Genomic DNA, 10,304 nt, shown 5'->3' with positions numbered 1-10,304 from the left:
AACTAGATGAATAAACATCATCTATATGGGTAAAGTAGCCCACAGGACTTCATGTCCTGTCCTTGGAGGGGCCAGCGGGCATGTCTTCCACTGCAGGAAGCAAAGCAGCAGCATTTTGGTGGGAGATGTTTAGTGAACAGGATGTTACTGGATGCCATGTTGACAAAGGAGTGGGTGCTTCTGGGACTTCTTGGAACCACAGCTCCCAGGGAACACTACTTGCCAGGATTTCCTTTTCTGTGTGGCTTGCAGGATTAGATTTCATCAAAGAGGATTCCTACAGACTTGGAAGGAGAAGTCAGACAGTCATTTTCCCACAGAGTAATGGTAGTAGCTAATGATAGATATGATGGTCCCCTTCACTCTCTCTCTCTCTCACACACACACACACCTTCTCTCCACTCTCTGACTCTCCTTTCTCCCCAGACCTCAAGGAGGAGTAGGAGTGCCCAGACACAGGGCCCAGTACAAGCGGGCCACTTGGGGACAGATAGGGGCAGAATACAGGCAGGGCTGATGCCCGGGATAGCTCAGGTACAGGCAGGGCTCAGGTGCCCAGGATAGCTCAAGTACAAGTAGGGCTGATGCCCAGGATGGCTTAGGTACAGGTCTTAGATGCCCAGGTAATGATAGGAGTTTGAGCACAGGAGTTTCTCTCCCCCCACCTCACCACACACACACACACACACACACACACACACACACACACACACGGCCATGTCCAGGACTAGGAAAGTCAGGACAGGAGGACAGAAACTGCTGGAGTACAGTTGGGAGGCCTGGTGACAAGGCACGGAGCACAGGAGTCTCACCCACACGTGTATAGCCATGTCTGGGCACTGGGGAAACTGTACACAGGCTAGAGAGAACCGAGCAGGGACAAGACAGGGAAGTCATTTACGAGACAGGGCCTGGCCATCGTTCACAGCAGGCGAGTAGATGGTATGGGGTAGGACTGGTGACCCATTTATGGTAAAGGAGAGGCCTGGACACCCTGGGAAGGACCAAACCTATCCACTTTATCTGTACAGTAAACTTTCAGTCTTCCAAGTTTTGTTTGCAAATATTTCATATAAATCTCAAGAACCCAGCAACCCAGGAAAATTCCACTTTTGTGCTAACAATACCTGGGTCAGCCTCATTCCAGGCAGCGTCCTGCTTGCTGTACTGTCACTCCGGCTGTAAACCTTTTACCCTTAGGTTGTTTTAGCCTTTCTGTTCTGCGAGAACCCGCCCAGAGACAACAATCTCAGTTGGTTCCAATTTTCTGCTATGTTAATTGATGCTGGAATGAATCTTCATCAACACTAGACTTTCGAGGAGTGAAAGTAGAATATCAGTGTTTAACTTGACATCCTGTCTCATCTGTGGGATTTGGTCAAAGGCCCGTAGGGTCGAAGTTCAAAGAAGTGTGTGAAAATCCTGACTCTGGTATTTCCTGCGCGTCTGCTGAGCCGCAAGAACCAGGGGGTGGGGGATGTCTGCAGGATTCCTGGGGAGTGTGTGAGGCCCAAAGGGAGAGTAAATGTGTTAGAACTTGAGCACATTGGAAGTGCAATATAGACATTAATTGCAGTGTTGCTGGATCCAAATTGTGTGGCAGGGCTGGAAGCTGTTTACCCATCAGGGTCTAACAAGATTCTCTGTGCTCCTGACCCAGAGACTCAGCCCTGAGTGGGTCAGCACTCTGTGTATCCCAGCCGTGATCCCACACTTTCATAGTGATCCTATCCAGACTTTTGTGACGAGCTTTGAAGCCTCCTGTGGGCACTGGTCTACACTCATACCCTGTATGCTGGGTCCAGCTCTCCTGGAATTGGAGCATTGGTGCAGCGGCAAGGAGCAGAGCACGCTTGGACCCTGGTCCAGACATCCTTTTCATCGCCCAGGCCCCTGAGTCATGATCTTTATTGGATCCTCAAGAGAAGGGAAATCCTATTCCATCGGATTTTGTTTGCTGGCTTTCATTCTTTATGTTTTGTTTTTTGAGGCCACACTCAGCAGGGCTCAGGGGCTGCTCATGGCTCTGTGCTCAGAGATCACTCCTGGCAGTGTTCAGGGGACAATATGGCGCTGGGGATCCAACTCAGTCCTCCTGCATGCAGAACATAAGTTCAACCCTTTGAGTTCTCCCCATTCATCATGTTTTGTTTTGTTTTGTTTTGTCTTGTGTGGTGTTTTTGTTTGTCTTAGTTTGTGTTTTAAAGAATAGTATAGAAGCTTTCCCAGGTGGCTGCTGAAGATGGTGGAGGGGCAGATGCTGGTGCTTGATGACTGAGGCCATCTCTTGGGCCACCTGGCGACCACTGTGGCCAAGCAAGTGCTGCTGGGCTGGAAGGTGGTGGTTGTCCAGTGTGAAGGCATCAACATTTCTGGAAATTTCTACAGAAATAAGTTGAAGTATCTAGCCTTCCTTTGGAAGAGGATCAATACTAACCCCTCCCAGGGTCCCTACCACTTCCGGGCCCCCAGCTGTATCTTTTGGTGGACAGTGAGAGGCATGCTGCCCCACAAGACCAAGCAAGGCCAGGCCACCCTGGACCATCTCAAGGTGTTCCATGGGATCCCACTCACCTATGACAAGAAGAAGCGGATGGTGGTAATTGCTACTCTGAAGGTGGTTTGCCTGAAGCTCATCCAGAAGTTTGCCAATCTGGAGCGCCTGGCTCATGATGTCGACTGGAAATACCAGGCAGTGACAGCCACTCTTGAGAAGAGGAAGGAGAAGGCCAAGATGCATTACCACAAGAAAAAGCAGCTCATGAAGCTACTGAAACAAGCCGAAAAGAACGTGGAAAAGAAGATCACAAAGTTCACAGATTGCCTCAAGGCCCATGGACTCCTGGTCTGAGTGTAATAAACTTGACTATTGTTTCTCAAAAAGGAAAGAAAGAAAGAAAGAAAAAAAGAAAGAAAGAAAGAAAGAAAGAAAGAAAGAAAGAAAGAGAAAGATGGAGCTTACAGAGACGTGTGGGAGGGGAGGGAAGTGGACACTGATGATGGGGTTGGTGTTGGAACGTTGTAGGCCTAAAACTCTATCACAAAAAAGTTTGCAAACCATGGTGCCTTCAGGAAAAAATAAAAAAGAAAGCAGGAAAAGAGAATTAGCTTTGGCAATGGCCCTTTAGCCTCTGAAAGGTGATTTTTAGCAGGAGCTATTTTGCACCTCAGAGACAGCTGGGAAGATGTGGAGACACTTTACTTGTACGTGGTCTGGAGGCAAGGAATTTGCTATTGGTATCTGCTGAGCAGAGACTAGAGATGCTGCAAAATTTACAATGTACAGAATAACCCCCTCCACCCCAACTAAGGATCGTATGGTCCCAACGTCGGTCTTTCCAAGGCTCAGAACTCTGTTTTCTTTGTGCTTGGTTCTGAGTCTAGGCCCCCTGCTGTCTGCCAGGAACATCTTCAAGAAGGTTAAGTATGGCCGGAGGGACTAGAAGCTTCTGAAGTGCTCAGGCTCCTATGCTCTGAGGGGCCCTTAATATCCTAAGCACCTCAAAGATCACAACATCTCCTCCTGGGAGGTTTCAAAGCTGTTCAGATTTCAAAACACTGATTTGGTTGCAACAAGGCTGGCGGTTCTGTGATGTTCAGGGCCCTCTAGGGCTATACCCAGCAATGCCCAGGGGGCTATGCAGTGCCAGAGATTCAACCAGCACACGCCCAACCCCCTGCACTATCTTTCTGGCCCTCCATTCCATAGCTTAATGCTAGTTAGGACAAGCCGTCCTTCCCAAATGAGAATTTTTATTTGTGGAGGGGACATACTGAGCAGTGTGCAGGGGCCACACCTGGTGGTGCTCGGGGGACCACATGTGGTGCCAGGATTCTAGCCAGGGCCATGACCACAGCCACCTGTTAGGTAAGTGCCATAACCTTGGTACTATCTGGACCCCAAATAAGGTTTTAAAGTAAATAAACAATTTAAAACGTAAACTTAAAAAGTAAATTGTTGGGGGCTGGAGCGATAGCACAGTGGGTAGGGCATTTGCCTTGCATGCAGCCAACATGGCCAACCCAGGTTTGATTCCCAGCATCCCATATGGTCCCCCGAGCACCGCCAGGAGTCATTCCTGAGTTCATGAGCCAGGAGTAACCCCTGAGCATTGCCAGGTGTGACCCCAAAAGCAAAAAAAAAAAAAAAGTAAACTGTTGGGGCTGGAGTGATAGCACAGTGGGTAGGGCGTTTGCCTTGCACGCGGCTGACCCGGGTTCGATTCCCAGCATCCCATATGGTCCCCTGAGCACCGCCAGCATCCCATATGGTCCCTCTGAATGCAGAGCCAGGAGTAATCCTGAGCATCACCAGGTGTGACCCAAAAAGCAAAAAAAAAAAAAAAAAGTAAATTGTACTTACTACTAAATATTATTATAATAGCAAAGTCCATTGGAGTGACTTCCCCCACAGTGCTTGGGGGCCACTCCCAGTTATGTGGCCCTTAGGTCTGGAGATGAAATGTTGCTTGGGTTTGGTGATGCTCGGAGGGCCACGTGGTGCCTAAATTAAACTCAGTCACACACGACGCCCCAATGCACTCTCTCCCTGAACCGTACTGATGTCGGTGGGCCCCATGGGTGGCTCATGTGAAGTGGGGAGGAGAAAGACAATCACTTTCTCCCCATCCGCCTCTGTCACCCAGGACCCAGGGTTACTGGGTTCTTGTCTCGCCTTGCAGAAAAGAATTTCAGGAGTAGACAAGCAGTGAAGTAAAACAGATTTTATTTGGAGGGTTTTTGAAGGTGTGGAGGGTGTGTGTGTGTGTGTGTGTGTGTGTGTGAGAGAGAGAGAGAGAGTAATGCACTCAAAAGAATGTGAGCTTCTCCAAGGGCAGAGAGAACCCCTATACACATCCAGCATTAGACATAAGAAAAACAAAAAAAACCCCAAACATTTAGGGACTGGAGCAATAGCACAGCAGATAGGGCATTTGCCTTGCACATGGCTGATCCAGATTTGATTCCCAGCATCCCATATGGTGCCCCGAGCATCACCAGGAGTAATTCCTGAGTGCAAAGCCAGGAGTAACCCCTGAGCATTGCCGGGTGTGACCCAAAAAAAGCAAAAAAAAAAAAAAATCAAACAAACAAGTATTAGACATGAAAGTACACATCTCAAGAGGTGAAATGCGGGCGACACATATGCTTGGGCAACACATGTGCTTGGGCGACACATGTGCTTGGGTACCGCATGTGCTTGGCCACATGGGCATAAGCAGGGCATGGGCTTGGGCAGCATATGAGCACCCCTCCTTTGTTCAAGGTGACTTTTATCGAGTATCTCCTCAGGAAGTCTTGGTCTGGAATGTTTTGAAATCTTCTCTGAGCTAAATTACTAAAATTAATCAGATTAAGAGGGAGGTCTGAGGGTATTCAAGGAATTTCCTTCATGGAGAGGGATCCAATCTTCCAGGGACTGCTGAAGGTCTTATCAGGTCTTGTTTTCCATATCCACAGGGTGGATCAACCTTAGAACTTTCCTTCCCAGAGATTTTGCTGTTTCATCGCCTAGGGCCTTTCTCTGCATCAGTATAACACAGTTACTGTATATAAAGTAAATAATCTGCATTCTATGGTTCCCCAAGCAACCCCTGAGCACCACCAGGTCTAGACTCCAAGCCAAAATCTTACAAATAAAATAAAGCATACAAACCCATGATAAAACATAGAGAGCTCTGGAACTTGGCTGAGCTGAACCCTGAAGATTTGTGGCCAGATGTCTGTTCTACCAAAATGAAATGTTTTAAATAAAATAGGAAAGTAGAGCTTGTACTCTCAATCATTATAAGAGGGCGTACATATTTTTCCATTTTATACACATCTCAGCAGTAGAGTACTTTCCTCATAAGTGTGAGACCCAGGGTTCCAACCCCTATGCCACCTGGACCCTCCCCAACCCCACACACTGCCAGGTGGGTGACGCTCCCACAACTTTAAAAAACATAAGGGGACTGAAGCAATAGTACAATGGGTAAGGCACTTGCCTTGCATGCAACCAACCAAAGTTCAATCCCCGGCATCCCCTATGGTCCCCAAACCCCATGAAGAGTGACCCCTGAGCACAGGGCACTGAGCACAGAGCCCTGAACACCCCGAGGGGTAGCCCCCAAATCAAATAATGATAATTAATGACTGCATGATTGCCCACACATCCTACTTCCTCCCTAAGTGCGGCTTGGGATTCCCCCTCTCTCAGTGGCCCCACGCCATCTCCTAGCCCCGACAGGTACTGCTTCCTGCTCTGAGGTTTCTCTCTCTCTCTGTTGACTGATGACATCCCAATGAATCTTGCCAAGTCTGAAGTGCAGGGCGCAAGGGGAGGTTGATTCCTCAGATAACACCAGTGGGTTGGGGTACAGCAGAGAGGGGGGTGCTCCCTTCTTCTGTCCTAAGCACACTTGCCGTGGAGCCCTGGAAGTCAGTCATACTTGGGGTCACCATCTGCCCCCCAGAGGCCTGTGGTATGAGGTGGCCTGCTCTGACTCTATTTTCCCTCTTCTGGGTTCCTTGGTGCCAGTTTCCCCAAACCAACGACTCTCACGCAAATGCTAATCTTGGTCTCTGCTTTTGAGGAGAACTCAGGAGAAAACACACATCACGCCATCATGGGAACTAAGTGTCTGCGATGACTTTGGAGCTAACTTGCTCCCAGACCTTGTTTCCTCTAGCTAGACATGATCCCTGCCAGGTTATAAATCTCCAGTCATTTTAAATTCAGTTTTAATTCCAGGAAGCTCTGCTCACCATTGATAGTTCAAGTCACCCATTCAACCAAGTTTAAATATGTCCAGAGAGCAACGGAAATGTTCAGAAATGTACCCATAAATAGACTGACGCAGATATATTGCTCACCGTCAAGGGGGAGTTTAGAAAACAGATTAAGGCTTTGGTTGCTCACAGATCAATGTGCCATCAAAGTAGAGCAATCAATTTCCACAGAAATTTTCACAGAGAGCTGCTCATCACAACTTTGTTCTGTTTGGGGGCCACACTTGGCAGTGCTCAGTGCTAACCCCTGGCTCTGCACTCAGGGATCACCCGAGCAGCCTTGGGAGACTAAATAGGATGCAGGGATCGAACCCCCATTGGCCATGTGCCAGGCAAGCACCCTACCTGCTATACTATCGCTCTGGTCTCCACTGTCACAATTCTTAAAATGGACTATGTCATTTAGAAGATGGGACTGAGCCATAGTAAAGCAGGTAGGGCACTTGCCTTGCACAGTCGACCCGGGTTAAATCCCCAGAATTTCATATGGTTCCCTGAGCACTGCCTGAAGTAATTCCTGAGTTTCGAACCAGGAGAAGCCCTGAGCACTGCCAGGTATGGCCCGCAAACAAAGCAAAATAGAATAGTGAAAGACTGTGATACTTTTTTTCCAGTGTTATAAATCTTTTTTCAAAAAATATTATTGTGGGGCTGGAACAATAGCACAGCGGGTAGGGTGTTTGCCTTGCATGCGACCAACCCAGGTTCGATTCCCAGCATCCCATATGGTCCCCTGTGCACCGCCGGGTGTGACCCAAAAAGAAAAAAAAAATTATTGTAGTATACATTGGAGTTTTTATTTAAATATAATTGATTTTGAAATGTAACATAAATAAATTGATTGTGGAATTCACAGTAAGATGAGTCTTTTGACTTTTTCCAATTTCCTTCTTTAGAAAATTTGGTATCAATGATCTCTAATTTGTTTAGCGTTAAGAGTGATTTTCCTTAAGCATCATTTAATTTGCCTTCAAAGAACAATTTAACTTGTGGATGCTTTCACAACATATTGTGTGCTTATTTTGCTTTCTGCATCCTTTTGCTTATATTACTAATTTTACATAAAACATCATATCAAAATGGTACTACCAAAATTAATTTCAAAACAGACATTTATGAGAGTATGAGGCTTGCATTTTCCACTCTATATTTTCATAAACTAGGCCTCTTAATTACAAAACACGTTCTTCTTTCAAACACTGAGATGGAACAATATGTTTCAATCTCATTAGAACAAGACATTTCACTTTCATCTACAGAAAATGACTCTAGCATATGCATATGTTCTTCCTTAGAGTAAAAAAACTTATAATAAAAATATGTCTTCATCTTCAAAACAATGCCATTTGCCTGCAAAGGGTTCTCTGAGACTTGTTGGCCTTGGGCAACGCACAACCGGAGCAGCCACACATGTGTGGGCGTCCTGCACTCAGTGTGTATCATGAGAAATTTATTTGGGCTTTTTGGTTTGTGTTGATTTGTGGTTACATCCTCCTGGGAATAGTCTTTTGTTTAGTTTTCATTAATTAATTTTTTGCTTAGGCACTGTGATTTTTTTTTGCTTTTATTTTTTATTGTATTTTCCTGTAAATCTCACATGATCTTTATTTTTTTTTTAATTTTTAATTTTATAAACTAGTTCACACTATTTTATTACATTTACTATTCAAACACCAATCCCACCATCATTACACCTTCCCACCACCATATTTCGGGTGTTTCCAACCCAAACCCCAATCCCTGCCCCAAAGAAGAACCAAAATAATATATTTTGTATTCATTTGTTATGAAAAAACACTGAAAATGCCACCAAAAAGTATCCTTAGAGGAAACAGTGTGAATTTGTATTTCACCCAAGGACCATTAAGCCCTTCTAGAAGAGATCACTAACATGTTGTTAAAGGTTGAGCCTTGAGTGCTTTTTATATATGTATCTGTTTTTTAAAAAATGTATATTTTCCCTAAGATTGGTTGCCTCCAACTTTGAACACTATCAAATTCATGGCCATAGTTGAGTTTCAGGTACAAAATTTTCCAACATCTGAGGCCAGAGTGATAGTACAGCAGGTAGGTTATTTGCCTTGCACATAGCTGACCCAGGTTCTTTCCTGGCACCATATCATGGTCCCCTGAGCATCACCAGGGGTGAAGCCTGGGCACAGAGCAAAGAGGAATCCCTGAGCACCTCCTTGAGTGACCCCGAAACCAACAGCCATAACAACAAAAAGTTTCCAACATCTATGCCTGTCACCCATGCCCCCGTGTTCCCTCCCAGCCCCCAGCCTACCTCCTTGACTAAGCCCCTGTTGCAGATAGGTGCTCCCTCAGGCACTGGGGCCTTTGCTAACTGTCCTGGAGATTTAGCATATCAGGCACGTACTGTGTGCAAATCCTGGGATGAACCAGGCCCTGGGATTATTGTGGAGCACACGGCCAGTGAGAGGGCATGGTGGTGTGGGACAGTGATGGCGTGGAGAAAGTCTAGGATTGGAACTGCAGGGGCAGAGGCATCAGCATATGCAAAGGCAAATGAAAGGAGGGTGTGAAGGTCTAGCTGCCAGGAAACCATGGCCATTCGTTGGTGTGACTGTGGCCTTCAGATGTGAGTGACACGGTCAGGATGAGCTAGAGTCTGGCCAGCTGGCAGGTGACCTGAGAGGCGAGGCTGTCCTGGAAGCAGAACGGTCCCCTTTGAAAGAAGGCAGCGGAGAGGCAAGGTGGGAATGGTGCGTTAAGATGGTCACCCTGCCATACTTGCATGCTCTGGAGAGTAAGAGGAATGTCCTGGCTCTGAGGGTTCCTGAGAGCTTGGAGGGAGAGGAAGAGAAGGAGGGTGGGAGGGTGAGAAGAATAGAGGGTGGGAGAAGGAGGGGAATGCCAGGCGATGGTGTGTGTGTGTGTGTGTGTGTGTGTGTGTGTGTGTGTGTGTGTAGAGAGAGAGAGACAGAGAGACAAAGACAGGTAAACAGAGATAGAGAAAGAAAGAGAAAGAGAGAGGAGAAAGAGAGAGAGAGAGAGAGAGAGAGAGAGAGAGAGAAGAAAAACACCTCCATAAAGGCAGGCTGGAGTGGGGGTGATGGGAGGGAAACTGGGGGCACTGGTGCTGGGAAATGTACACTGGTGGAGGGTGGGTGTTAGAATACTGTATGACTGAAACCCAATCATGAACAGCTTAGTAATGGTCTATCTCACAGTGATTCTGTACACTGTAGCACTGTAGCACTGTCCTCCTGTTGTTCATTGATTTGCTCGAGCAAGCACCAGTAATGTCTCCATTGTGAGACTTGTTGTCACTGTGTTTGGCGTACCGAATATGCCACAGGGAGCTTGCCAGGCTCTGCCGCGCAGGTGGGATACTCTCGGTAGCTTGTGGGGCTCTCGAAGAGGGATGGAGGAATGGAACCTGGGTTGGCCGCATTCAAGGCCATCGCCCTACTTGCTGTGCTATTGCTCCAGCCCACACTGTCACACAATGATTCAATAAAATAAAGAATTAAAAATAAAATGTGCCTAGGGCCAGAAAAATAGTAGGA

The 10,304-nt window shown here is 46.8% G+C and overlaps 1 pseudogene; it reads left to right on the top strand.

The window, feature by feature from the left end:
* Positions 1-2,242: 2,242 nt before the first annotated feature.
* On the top strand, positions 2,243-2,866 carry LOC130026498 (60S ribosomal protein L13a-like; annotated as a pseudogene).
* Positions 2,867-10,304: the final 7,438 nt, after the last annotated feature.

This window comes from Sorex fumeus, unplaced genomic scaffold, assembly GCF_029834395.1.
Source record: "Sorex fumeus unplaced genomic scaffold, SorFum_2.1 ptg000034l, whole genome shotgun sequence".
NCBI lineage: Eukaryota > Metazoa > Chordata > Mammalia > Eulipotyphla > Soricidae > Sorex > Sorex fumeus.
This window is presented reverse-complemented; position numbering and strand designations above follow the sequence as displayed.